This window comes from Schistocerca piceifrons, chromosome X (assembly GCF_021461385.2).
Source record: "Schistocerca piceifrons isolate TAMUIC-IGC-003096 chromosome X, iqSchPice1.1, whole genome shotgun sequence".
Lineage (NCBI taxonomy): Eukaryota > Metazoa > Arthropoda > Insecta > Orthoptera > Acrididae > Schistocerca > Schistocerca piceifrons.
In genome coordinates this window covers 158,998,611-159,010,021 of record NC_060149.1, presented here as the reverse complement: position 1 = coordinate 159,010,021, position 11,411 = coordinate 158,998,611, and the positions used below count along the sequence as shown (strand labels likewise).

Sequence of the window (11,411 nt, the reverse complement as noted above, 5' to 3'; positions counted from 1 at the left end):
TTGTCACAGTTACTGAATTGTTAGAGTTGTTCCTTCTGTGTAATGACAAAAGGAGCCCACTGCTCCTAATTACATTATGGCAGGCAGCGGAGGCACAGCGGAGGGCAGAGAAAATTATTCCGATTCAGTATGGAAAAAAATTCTTTACTGGAATTTCTTATTAGTAGTTTCTAAACACATATACTAATCTAACGCGGGAAACCTGTAAGACAAATTGGATTGAGAAGAAGGGATTCGGTATTCCCCTGGGATCCAGCTGGTCAGATTGAGCTGATACGAGAAAATTGATGGAGTGTACTCTCCTCCTCACATACAGGACGAAATGCGGGTCAGACGAGATGGGAGATGCGGGACATATCAGCTCTCAGTCTAATAGGAGAGGTTTTTTATGACATTACTCTTCCGTAGTGACAGACGCGAAGAGGAGAGGTGCTTTAGCAATGCAGGATATCGATTCCTCCCAAAACATAGTGTTTTGTAGTTAAGCAAGACCTATATTACACTTTAGCTATCTTCATGACAGTTTCAAGAGAATCGTACCCGAATGTTGTTTAGTCTTCTGTGAACAGAATGTGAAAAACTTGCATGTTTCTAATTAGAGGGGAAGGTTTGAATAAAGAGCTTCTATACGTAACACTCATAAGCTTCATTATGAATGGTAGCTTTGTAAATTCGTTGTTACGAGAACAAGGTAAAATTTTCCAAATCTGGCTACAGAAGACTATCCTCTTTTTTTCCTTTTTTTTTTACAGTCACGCACGTTTTACTTGACATAATCTCCTTGGGGACAGATGTTTTTGTTGACTGTTTTGTCCAGTAAGAAGTAGCAGTAGTAGTAGTGGTAGGTTCAATCTATTTATGAAGTGCGATTTTCAAATTTTCCTGTCATAAATTTCGTTAGATGGGAGAATAGCAAGAGCTTTGGGACTGCCAGATTTGCCAAATTTGGTAGATGTCACAACAGTTAGCACATTAAATCCCTTACCGTCTTTTGAGGAGGTAAATTGCCCTTTTTTTAAAGGCAGTCCTATCTTGTACTCGTATAGGAGGGACATCCTGTAAATAATACATAGTTTGGTAATACTGTGGATTTTTTGATGCAGCTACAATGAAAATTACATCAGATGTAGCTGGTAGCTTGGGGAAGAAGCAAGTGTTTTTGTTGTTGCGCTGTGTACTCTAATATAATATTGGTGAGAGCTAGAGATGGACCCTGAAGAGGTCTCTGGTACTGTAACTATTGAAGACCAGCTGCCGTACATGAAAATCGAAACTTTGCGAGTCAAAAACCCCACATAAATCCACGGTGATGTTTGTGGTGAGTTTACAGTGGACCACAGTACAGTTTCACGTTGGTTTCATCCTTTTCGTGATGGTCGTATGTGCATAGATGATAATCCAAGAACCGGAAGGCCAAAAACGTCAACAGATGAACGAAATGTTAAACTTATGATAGATGCTCTTGATGATGATCACAAAGCGACTTTTGAGAAAGTCTCTGAAGACACTGGAATTGCCCCAACATCAGTAGTCCGTATTCTGACAAAGGATTCTGAAGAAGAGAAAAATTTCTGCGAGGTAGGTCCCACCCTGTTTGATTGCTGAAGAGGAGCAGAAACGCCTGGACAATACAAATTTGCCCAAACAACGATTCGGCCATAAAGGTCCAGGATTCTTGTATCGAATAGTCGCTGTTGATGGAACGCCGATTAGAGGCCTTGAACCGGAGTTGAAATCACAGTCCAGTGAGTGGAGAGCTTCAGATGCTCCAGGTCAAAAAATAAGTAAATAAATGTACACAATCAAAGTTGAAGCAATTAGTGATTTTTGCTTATGATCACCAAGGAATTATCTTGACAGATAGAGCCCCATGAGGAACAAGCATCACAGCAGTGTATTATCGTAACTTCGTGCAAAACCCTCGCAGAAAATGCACAGAACTCGACCTCAGTTGCTCGAGACTGAGACTCGTTCTGCACGACAATGCTTGTCCGCATATTGGCAGTGTTGTAGTTCAAAGACTGCGCGAATACAGATCGTAAATGCTGCCACATCCCCCATACAGCCCGCATATGAGTTCGCAAGACTTTGACTTGTTCCCAAAATTGAAAAAACCTATGCTTGGACATCGTTATCCTTTCTCTGGAAGACCTTTCTATAGTCAAGCCATTCGACAGATGATGTGGTGTACTGGATGGAATAACAGAACTTCCGAAACGTTGAGATTCAGTCACAGAGATGAAGGATGCAGGGAGACTATACTGAGGGACAGCGAAGAGATATTGAAAAAATATAAAATAAAATAAAATAAAACTGAAAGTAAAAAAAAATTTGTGCATTATTTATGAAATGTCCTCCGCATGTTTTCAGCAGTGCGACAATCACGTTCTGTGCATCCGTAGATAGTAATATAAATGAGAATGGGCACCCGCGTATGTGTGTGTGTTTGTGTGTGTGTGTGTGTGTGTGTGTGTGTGTGTGCGCTTGTTTGTGTGTGTATGTGTCTGTTTTACCGGTCAAGCCATACCTTGTACCCAACCCAAAAATCTCCCACGGAGTGTGATAAACGAACATTTGCATATATGCCAAAAGGTACGTTGGTTTTCTATTTACTCAAACGTCTAAAAGTATTGCTATGGTAATTCTACACCCCACACTCTTTTAGTGCGGGAGGAAGCATTTGGCATAACAGTTTTTAAGGACTTCGTATTCAGCTGAACTATTTTTGTTAAAGTTCAGCAGTCCTTTACGTTTTAGTAGATTATGTCAGGAAAAAGAGAAAGAGAAATTTTTTGCGTGAAATATTTTCAATAAACCAGAAGGCAAACGCAGCGTGTGCCGTGGGGTAATTTTAATCTCTTGTCGTGATGTAGAGTGCAGTGGTTTCCTCTCTCTCTCTCTCTCGCTCTCTCTCTCTCTCTCTCTCTCTCTCTCTCTCTCTCTTTCACCAACAAAGTGGGGTGACATGACGCAGAGACTCAAACGTAATCAGGCTCGTAGGTAATTCAGTTTTTTTGCTAGAAACCGATTATAGTCGTAGCAGCTTGACCGTTATTTTATTAACATAATTTGCTTTTAAAGGCCTGGCATTGTGCGAGGGCAGACTCGGCGCTTCTCATCTAGTCGCATATGAAGTTGACTTTCAACGTGGAATAAAATTTTCGGAAACGTAGAATTACGCGAAAGATGTGCAGTGATATATTTAAAGGGAGACAGCACAGATGTTAAAGGCACTGGAGTCATATCCGAGAGGACGATGGCGGAAGTCTTCGTACAGAGTGAGATGGAGCAATGGTTAGAACACTGGACTCACATTTGGGTGTCCCTTTCAAATCCCCGTCCAGCCATCCAGACTTAGCTTTTCCATGATTTCTCTAAATCGGTCCAGGAAAGTTCCGGGATGCTTTCTTTGAAAAGGGCACGGCCTATTTCCTTCTCCATCCTTTCATAATCCGAACTCGTGCTCCGTCTCTGATGACTCCGCTGTCGATGGGACGTTAAACTCTAATCTTCCTTCCTTCTTGAGATCCCCATTTAGCCATCTGTATTTAGGTTTAACTTATTTTCCCTACATCGCTTAAAACCAACTCTGGGAATGTTCGTTTTAAAGGACACGGCGAATTTCCTTCGTCATGTTCTGTGCAAGGTGGCGCAGTGGTTAACGTACTGGACTCGCATTCGGCAGGACAATGGTTCAAGCCCGCGTCTGTCCATCCAGATTTAAGTTTTCCGTGATTTCCCTAAATCACTCCAGACAAATGCTGGGATGGCTCCTTTGAAAGGCCACGGCCGTTTTCCTTCCCCATCCTTGACACAATCGGAGTTTTTGTGCCCTCTCTAATGACCTCGATGTCGACGGGACCTTAAACCCAATCTTCCTTCCTTCTTTTCTTCATCATGTAAGCAAAACGGATGCGCCCCACAATAGATGGGCAGCGAATCTAGAGTCTCGATGTACCGTAAGACAGGCGTGAGTCTGTCCTAATCACTTTTCTTAGATTCTAATGAAGAATGGTTAGGTCTGCAGCACGATTTGCCTATCGTTTTGATTTATTAATAGCCTGAAGTAGAAGTATGACGGTTCATTTGCGAATATCACAATTTGTAACACCTACTGTAGTTATTTATAATCTTTAACCAAAAGAAGTGTATTATATGGAGCCGACGCAATGAATTCAATAACATTCAAAAAGAGTTAAGTATTTTATAGACAATGTTAACGTAGAATGGTGAAGTATCAGAGCAGCAGTTCAATAAGTAAAGCAACATATATTTTTTCTCGGCCAATGTCGACAGAAAAAATGCGGAATTTACTGTGGGACATCATGGAATACTCCCGCTTAAGCCCCTATAGTTTCAAAGGTTCTGACAGGTGGCTACGCTATACGTCCCCTTCAAAATGGCGTATGTAACGGAGGCTCATTCCAAGCAGAGAAGCAAAGAGCTGACATTGAGCATCTTTTGGCGGAAAACCAGGGCATAGCAGATATTCTTAGGCAATAGCAGAATGTATGTGGTGACCTGGCAGTGAACGAAAGTGCCTTGAGTTATTGGGCGAGGCGTCTGCCATCATCACAACCAGGTCGCGAAAACGTGTCCCATCTCCTGCACGCCAGCCGGCCGTACATAGCTCTTCACTCCTGCAATGTTGGGACGAGGTGATAAATGGGCCACAATAAAACACCTCGCTGCTCAACTGGACGTCTCTGTTTGTAGTGCTGAAACATTCGTCCACTAGTTGGAGCACTCAAAGGAGTGTTCCCGCTGCGTTCCTTCCCGCCTAACAGAAGACCATAAAGAGGCTGATCGTAACCATTGTCACAGGCGATGAAACGAGTTGATCACTTCTAACCGGAAACAAAAAGGCAATCCATGGAGTTGTACCCCACCACCTCTCAACCGAAGAAAAGTTCAAAACTGCTCCCTCAGCCGCTGAAGTCATGGAGGCGGTCTTCTGACTCTGAAGGGGCTATTCCGTTTCATGTCCTCCCTCGTGCTGCAATCACGAACTCTAAAGTGTACTGTGCTACCCTCAGGAAACTGAAGAAATGACTTCAGCGGGTTCGTCGCCACAGAAATACAAACGAACTTATCCTTCCCCATGACAACGCAAGGTCTCACGGAAGTCAGCGCACTGTAGATGAGCTCACAAAACTTCATTCGACTGTTTTTTCTCATCCACCCCACAGCTCGGATCTAGCACCTTTCGACTCTCTTCTGTTTGGCCCAATGAGGAATACACTAAGCGAGAAGTAGCACGTGGATGATGGGCAGGTAAAATGGAAATTCCGTGTGGCTAGTGCCTCCCGTCGGGTAGACCGTTCGCCTGGTGCAAGTCTTTCGATTCGACGCCTCTTCGGCGACTTTCGCGTCTTTAGGGAAGAAATGATGATGATTAGGACAACACAACATCCAGTCCCTGAGCGGAGAAAATCTCCGACACAGCCGGGAAACGAACCCGGGCCCTTAGGATTGACATTCTGTCGCGCTGACCACTCAGCTACGGGGGCGGACTGGAATCCTGAATAACAACCTGCTTTCAGAAAGAATATGCTGCATTGGTTATTGAACGCCCTTCGTAAGTACGATATAGAATACAACTGAGGAAATATTGTGCTTGATAAATATGATGTAGATGCAAACATCATCAACATAAAACTGGCTGGACTCAGCAACTCTCTGCTGAACTGAAGACAGGCGGCTCTTCTTAAAACGGCTCATTGGATGTAGATAAGTACAACACTTCACCTATTATAAAATTTTCTTGTCCTTTAACAAGAGCTAATTTCTTGTGCTAATAGGACTTATAATAGATAAAAAGATTCTCCTCGACTTTTTAGTTTATTTATTATGTTTATTTGTCGACATCACAAAAATTTTGCAGTTCAAAACAGTTTCCCAGCTTTTAAACGTAGTAAGGAGTTCTTTGGAACTCGTCACTCTCTCGGAAAGTAGAAACATTCAGAAAACGCGAGATCCCTGTTGAGACAGAAATTTCTTCCTAACGAAAGTGAGCGCGTGGTGCCTGAAAAGCCGTGGAGTTCATAAAAGAAACAATGTTTTCTCTGGCAGTCGGAGCTAGCGTGAACAGATGGGAATGTCGGCGCCAGGTTCTTTTCCCCGGGGCAACGAAGTCTGTGCAGTTCATCTGCTCTCGGATGTAATTCTTAGCTGCAGTGCAGTTTTAATTAACGCTGTTAATGTCGAGTCTGTGCTCAGTTTGTACGTCTCTTCTCGCTTTTATTTTCCGCGCTGCGAATGGTCGACACCACGGCTCCGAACTTCGCACTGGAAGGAAGAATTTTAAAAGTTTAAAACTCTTCATGTGGCTTACATTGATGTGGTCCACGGAGATGAAAGAGGGTAGTTTTATTTTGAAACTTTTAACTCATTTTTAGAAGTTTTGTTTCTTTTGGGAAATTATTTCTTTCGCTCCGCCCGTGCGAACTTTAGAAACACAGATGCTCATTTTTCAACTACTTGGAATTTCTCTCCGTCTTCTGTTCTTACCAATACTTTGAGAAGCTTTCAGATTGTTCTGCCGTTACCGTGATTACCGTGACCATACTGTAATTCACACACAATACGAGTGATATATTTCCAGTCAGATAATTACTTTTCTGAAGGTTATTAGCGGTCACTGAGGTCCAAATGTACTTCATTGCCGTGTAAACTGAGAAACGTGTGTTTCTCGTTTTAAGTGGTGAATTCACAGAATCACATGATAAAAGCCATTTGCGTGAACGTAATGACGTCGCGTTACTATACACAAAGTTAAATGTTCTTTATTCCAGATATATGAGTGAACATACTTTGATTTAATTTTGCAATACTGTCCGGGAAAAACACGGAGAGAATCAGACTTTGTATTGTTTGTGTTAGTGTTTGAGATGGCTTTACATTTTACTTTAGTAGTAATAAAATAAAATATGAAACATTCTTGCGATCATTGACTGATAAAAAGCACTCCGTCTTCAGGCCACGAGTTTCCTACCGGGACCATCCGACCGCCGTGTCATCCTCGGTGGAGGATGCGGATAGGAGGGGCGTGGGGTCAGCACACCGCTTTCCCGGTCGTAAGATGGTATTCTTGACCGATGCCGCTAGTAGTCGGTCGAGTAGCTCCTCAATTGGCATCACGAGGCTGAGTGCACCCCGAAAATGGCAACAGCGGATGGCGTCCCGGATGGTCACCCATCCAAGTGCCGACCGCGCCCGACAGCGCTTAACTTCGGTGATCTCACGGGAACCGGTGTAGCCACTGCGGCAAAACCGTTGCCTGTAGACTGATAAAAAATCCTAAAATTGAAATTTTCGACCGCTGCACCCTGCACACTGCATCAAGGAATTCATTTTATAGGAATTCATGTTTATTTTTCATCATACTGTGTAGAAAGTGACCCAAATACTCTGTGTCAACGTCTTCAGCTGGCTTTATAGACCTCTCAAACTTGAACCTATCATTTATACTATAACAATCTGGCGATAGGGTAAACATTGCAGTCGGAGTACTACCTCACTTTCCTTGTGGAATAGAGGGCGTGTTGTACTGGTCGTAGTCTAACCTCCGTGAGTCTAATTATTAAGAGGAGCTATAGAAGTTACACATCAGGATAAATAAGCATGCAAGATAAAATTACTCCAATGTAATAGCAGTCAGCGATCTAACGCCACTACACATTCTACTCTGTGTACCATTTACCGTATGGCTTCCCAGCTTTATAGAAATAATGTTCAGACTGTGTGCTGCATGGTTTCCGTTGATAGTAATTTTAGTGCCATGACTAGCAGTTAGGCGCCGGTACTGAAACGGCAACGAAGGCTGAAACACAAGTATCAGTGTGGATTTTAGTTGCAACAGACAACATGTGTCTGGACAAAGTAAGCACAGCTTTACTCGTAAATGTGTTTTACAAAACAACAGTAAGAGTGCCACTGTTCTAACGCGATTATTGACTCATTAAATGAATACAGAGAGGTCCTCCACCGGTATTGTTGAACATTATTCAAAGGTTCGAATGAACTGGAAATTTGGGAATTGCTGCTGGGAGAGGCAGATGGCCGATTGCGCCACAAATTACTGAACAGTTTACTGTTGCCATGGCTGAGAATGCTGGACACGATGTGCGATCTTCAAGCAAGCCTTGAGCCGTGTCACTACTGCTGAACATTCCATGGTCCACCGTTCGAAAAGTCGTGCGAACAGTTGTGAAATGGAAATGCACAAACTTCCAGGCTGCCGTGGATGCACACAGTTGTCACATTGAGCAACGTTTTAACCTGGTAAGTAAACCTGGCACCCTATTAGAAATGTTACCTTCTCACGTGGAAATTAAAATGTGTTTCCTTCAGTGGTTTACTCGTTATTTCTCTTACAAATATTTCCACCAAGTTCCATTTCCTACGATCACTCGTTTACAAATGTTTCCACGAAGTTTCATTATCCTATGATCATCGTGGGAGCCCTCTCAGCTAGCGAAAGCTTCGTTATAACCACCCTACACTTATGTTTCGAGATATATAATGAATTATATCTACGTAAAAATTTTCAGGTTTGAGTTACGGAAGCGTAACTAGTCTGAGTTTATGTAAACAAGTGAAAAGGAAAACTGTAGACCATGAATATTTGTAAACAATTGTGTCAACATTCGCTAATGCAAAAGTGATCGGCATTGAAGTATCAGGTTCCAGTCCTGTGTGGTATCAGATAATTTCATCGGTAGCATTTGGCCAAAAGGGGGCGAGACGTAGGGTAGCGTTCTCGTCAGTGGGCTGTCCCCCAACGCTCTACGTTAATATTCTTACCTGTGCTCGCAACCAGTTTTTGATAAAATGAGGTGGGGCGTCACTGTGAGCGCTTCTTGAATCATACTTGGATAATAAGCTCGAGGACTACCTTGGTGCTAGAAAACGTAATACTTTCTGTAGGAGAGCTACGTTTCGTCCACTACCGCCGCTTTGTTTCTATAACCGACCGTCTCAAGACAAACATAATAGGACAGAGCACGAGCACTCTTCACAGTAATCGATACGAAACAGATGCATCTATACATCTCTTCGCAAACGACTGTACGGTACTGGGTCTGTATATGGGTATGCCGTACAACATAATTGTTCTCCACCTCTATCCCCTACCACTTACGTTTTCCTTTGTAGGATGGTTCACAGTAAGGAGGATGGTCGGTATTCTCTCTATAGATCAGAATTTTACCCTCATCATAATTATGACAAAATGTATGTTAAGGGAAATGAGGCATGTTAGGGGAATTGGTCTCTCTACGATGCACAAAACCTTCGACACTTTTTTGTGCCGTGATGTTACACCACCATGCCAATTATAGGAACCCACGATGAATGGTCCCGGATTATTGGCATCATATAGTTTTATTACGCTTATATAACGTGGGAAGTGTCCAAGGCAGTTAAACAGTAATCAAGAATCGGTCGAACGAAGATTTCTATAATTGATCTGTTCGTGCGTTCACTACACTTTCTTATTTATTGTCCCCATAAATCTGAGTTAGCTATCTGATTTTCTCGTAGATACGATTTTTGTAGTCCACTTGAAATGCTCCTAAGACACGCTCGTAGGTACTTGGGAATTGTAACTGATTCCAGCGATCACACAGAAAATTTAAACGAAGTCTTCTCGACTGTTTTCGCATTACATTACAATCGGTTTTGGTGAGGCTTAGCTTTCAATCCTTGGACCAGTAGCAGATAACCTGCGTGCCTCCATATCGCCACTGCACACCACTTACGGGTTTACACAGCAGCGAATTTGTATTAGGCTCACCGTGCTTATTCCTTAAATCCACTTTGCCGGTAACACATCTGCGAAACAAAACTGAGAGATCTATATGATTACTGTTTTCTAGGTTCTCTGCTGTACTCCCTCACAAAACGTCGCCCGGTGAGCTGTGGAAATGAGCCTAGTTCATTTAACGGGGTAGTCACCTACAGTAACACCTGCTTCACAGTCTTTCCATATCACAACAATGAACAAATCCACTACAGAAAGTGTTGTGTACACCTAAGGTAGGCGTCCAGCATAAAGGTAGCAGGCAGTGAATCCTCTGCCATAGATATATGTAACTAAATTGACGTGGCCTGCTGGCACACTAATTATTCACTCTTCACAGGGCAATACCTCTAATACCGAATCACTAGTGGCAACATGTGAATGCAATAACAATCATTTATTAAGAGAATATACATCATAATTTAGATACTCTACCTTTGCTTTGTGGGAGGGTTGGGGCACTGATGAATCTAATATAATCTAACACAGCAGACACTTTCGAACTAACTTAAATCAAGTTCGTAGAGATTATGTTCAGTCTCTAACTTGGCACACACTTCGGCTATCGCTTTAATGAAGTTCGACACTCGGCGTAAACTGTCTGACTGCTAGAAGGATCGGCAATGCAGATAACATATAGTCAACTGTAGAGAATTGCCGCGTTAACTGTTGACGACTGCTGGGCAATGGCTGTCTGATAAATGCTGGAACTGGAAATGATAACTGGAATTGGCAGAGTGTGCCGGCCGCGGTGGCCGTGCGGTTCTGGCGCTGCAGTCCGGAACCGCGAGGCTGCTACGGTCGCAGGTTCGACTCCTGCCTCGGGCATGGGTGTGTGTGATGTCCTTCGGTTAGTTAGGTTTAAGTAATTCTAAGTTCTAGGGGACTTATGACCTAAGATGTTGAGTCCCATAGTGCTCAGAGCCATTTGAACCAATTTTGGCAGAGTGTTGGCTTGCAGTCACTTAAATCGTGAGCTCAGCGTATGGATGTCATCATTTGAACTATTTGGCGGATGCATGAAATAGTTCCGGATTTCAGCGATCTCTGTAGTGGCAGCTGTAGCTATTGGAGATAAATGGCCAATTTGGAAGTCTTGTAGTGGAATCACAAAGTAGTTCCTCGTACGTGTGCCTCCTAAGAGGCGGCATACTAACTGTAGCGTCACGCTGAGACAGCCTGTTGTGTCTACCGCGTCTAGTGGGGACACAACAGAAAGTAATATAGGTATAGACTTCTTCACAGCGTTTTGATTTTCCATTTGGGGCACTGTAAATTTGAAATTTATGGCATTCCGGTTGAAACATCAGATAACATTCGCAGTCGGTTTTCAGCGTTGTTTAATCGGGAGGGACGATCTGCTACGGACTTTCCAGCACAGAGTACCATAAAGCGTCACTGAATTTCTTTTTAGGTTGCCTCATTCCCTGCGCCTTAACAGACACTGTAAAATTAGAACGTAGTTGGTAGTGCGTGTAATGTTTACAACAAATTCTAACGTCGCTCATTTAAACCGACCATGAATAAACTAACAGTAACATTTCACCCGATATAGGCAGGAACACAGAATCTCATAACGGTCAACACAGTTTACCCGCATACTGTTTGG

The 11,411-nt window shown here is 42.9% G+C and overlaps 1 pseudogene; it reads right to left on the bottom strand.

The window, feature by feature from the left end:
* Positions 1-7,162: 7,162 nt before the first annotated feature.
* LOC124723843 lies at positions 7,163-7,280 on the bottom strand (annotated as a pseudogene).
* Between the last annotated feature and the right edge of the window lie 4,131 nt (positions 7,281-11,411).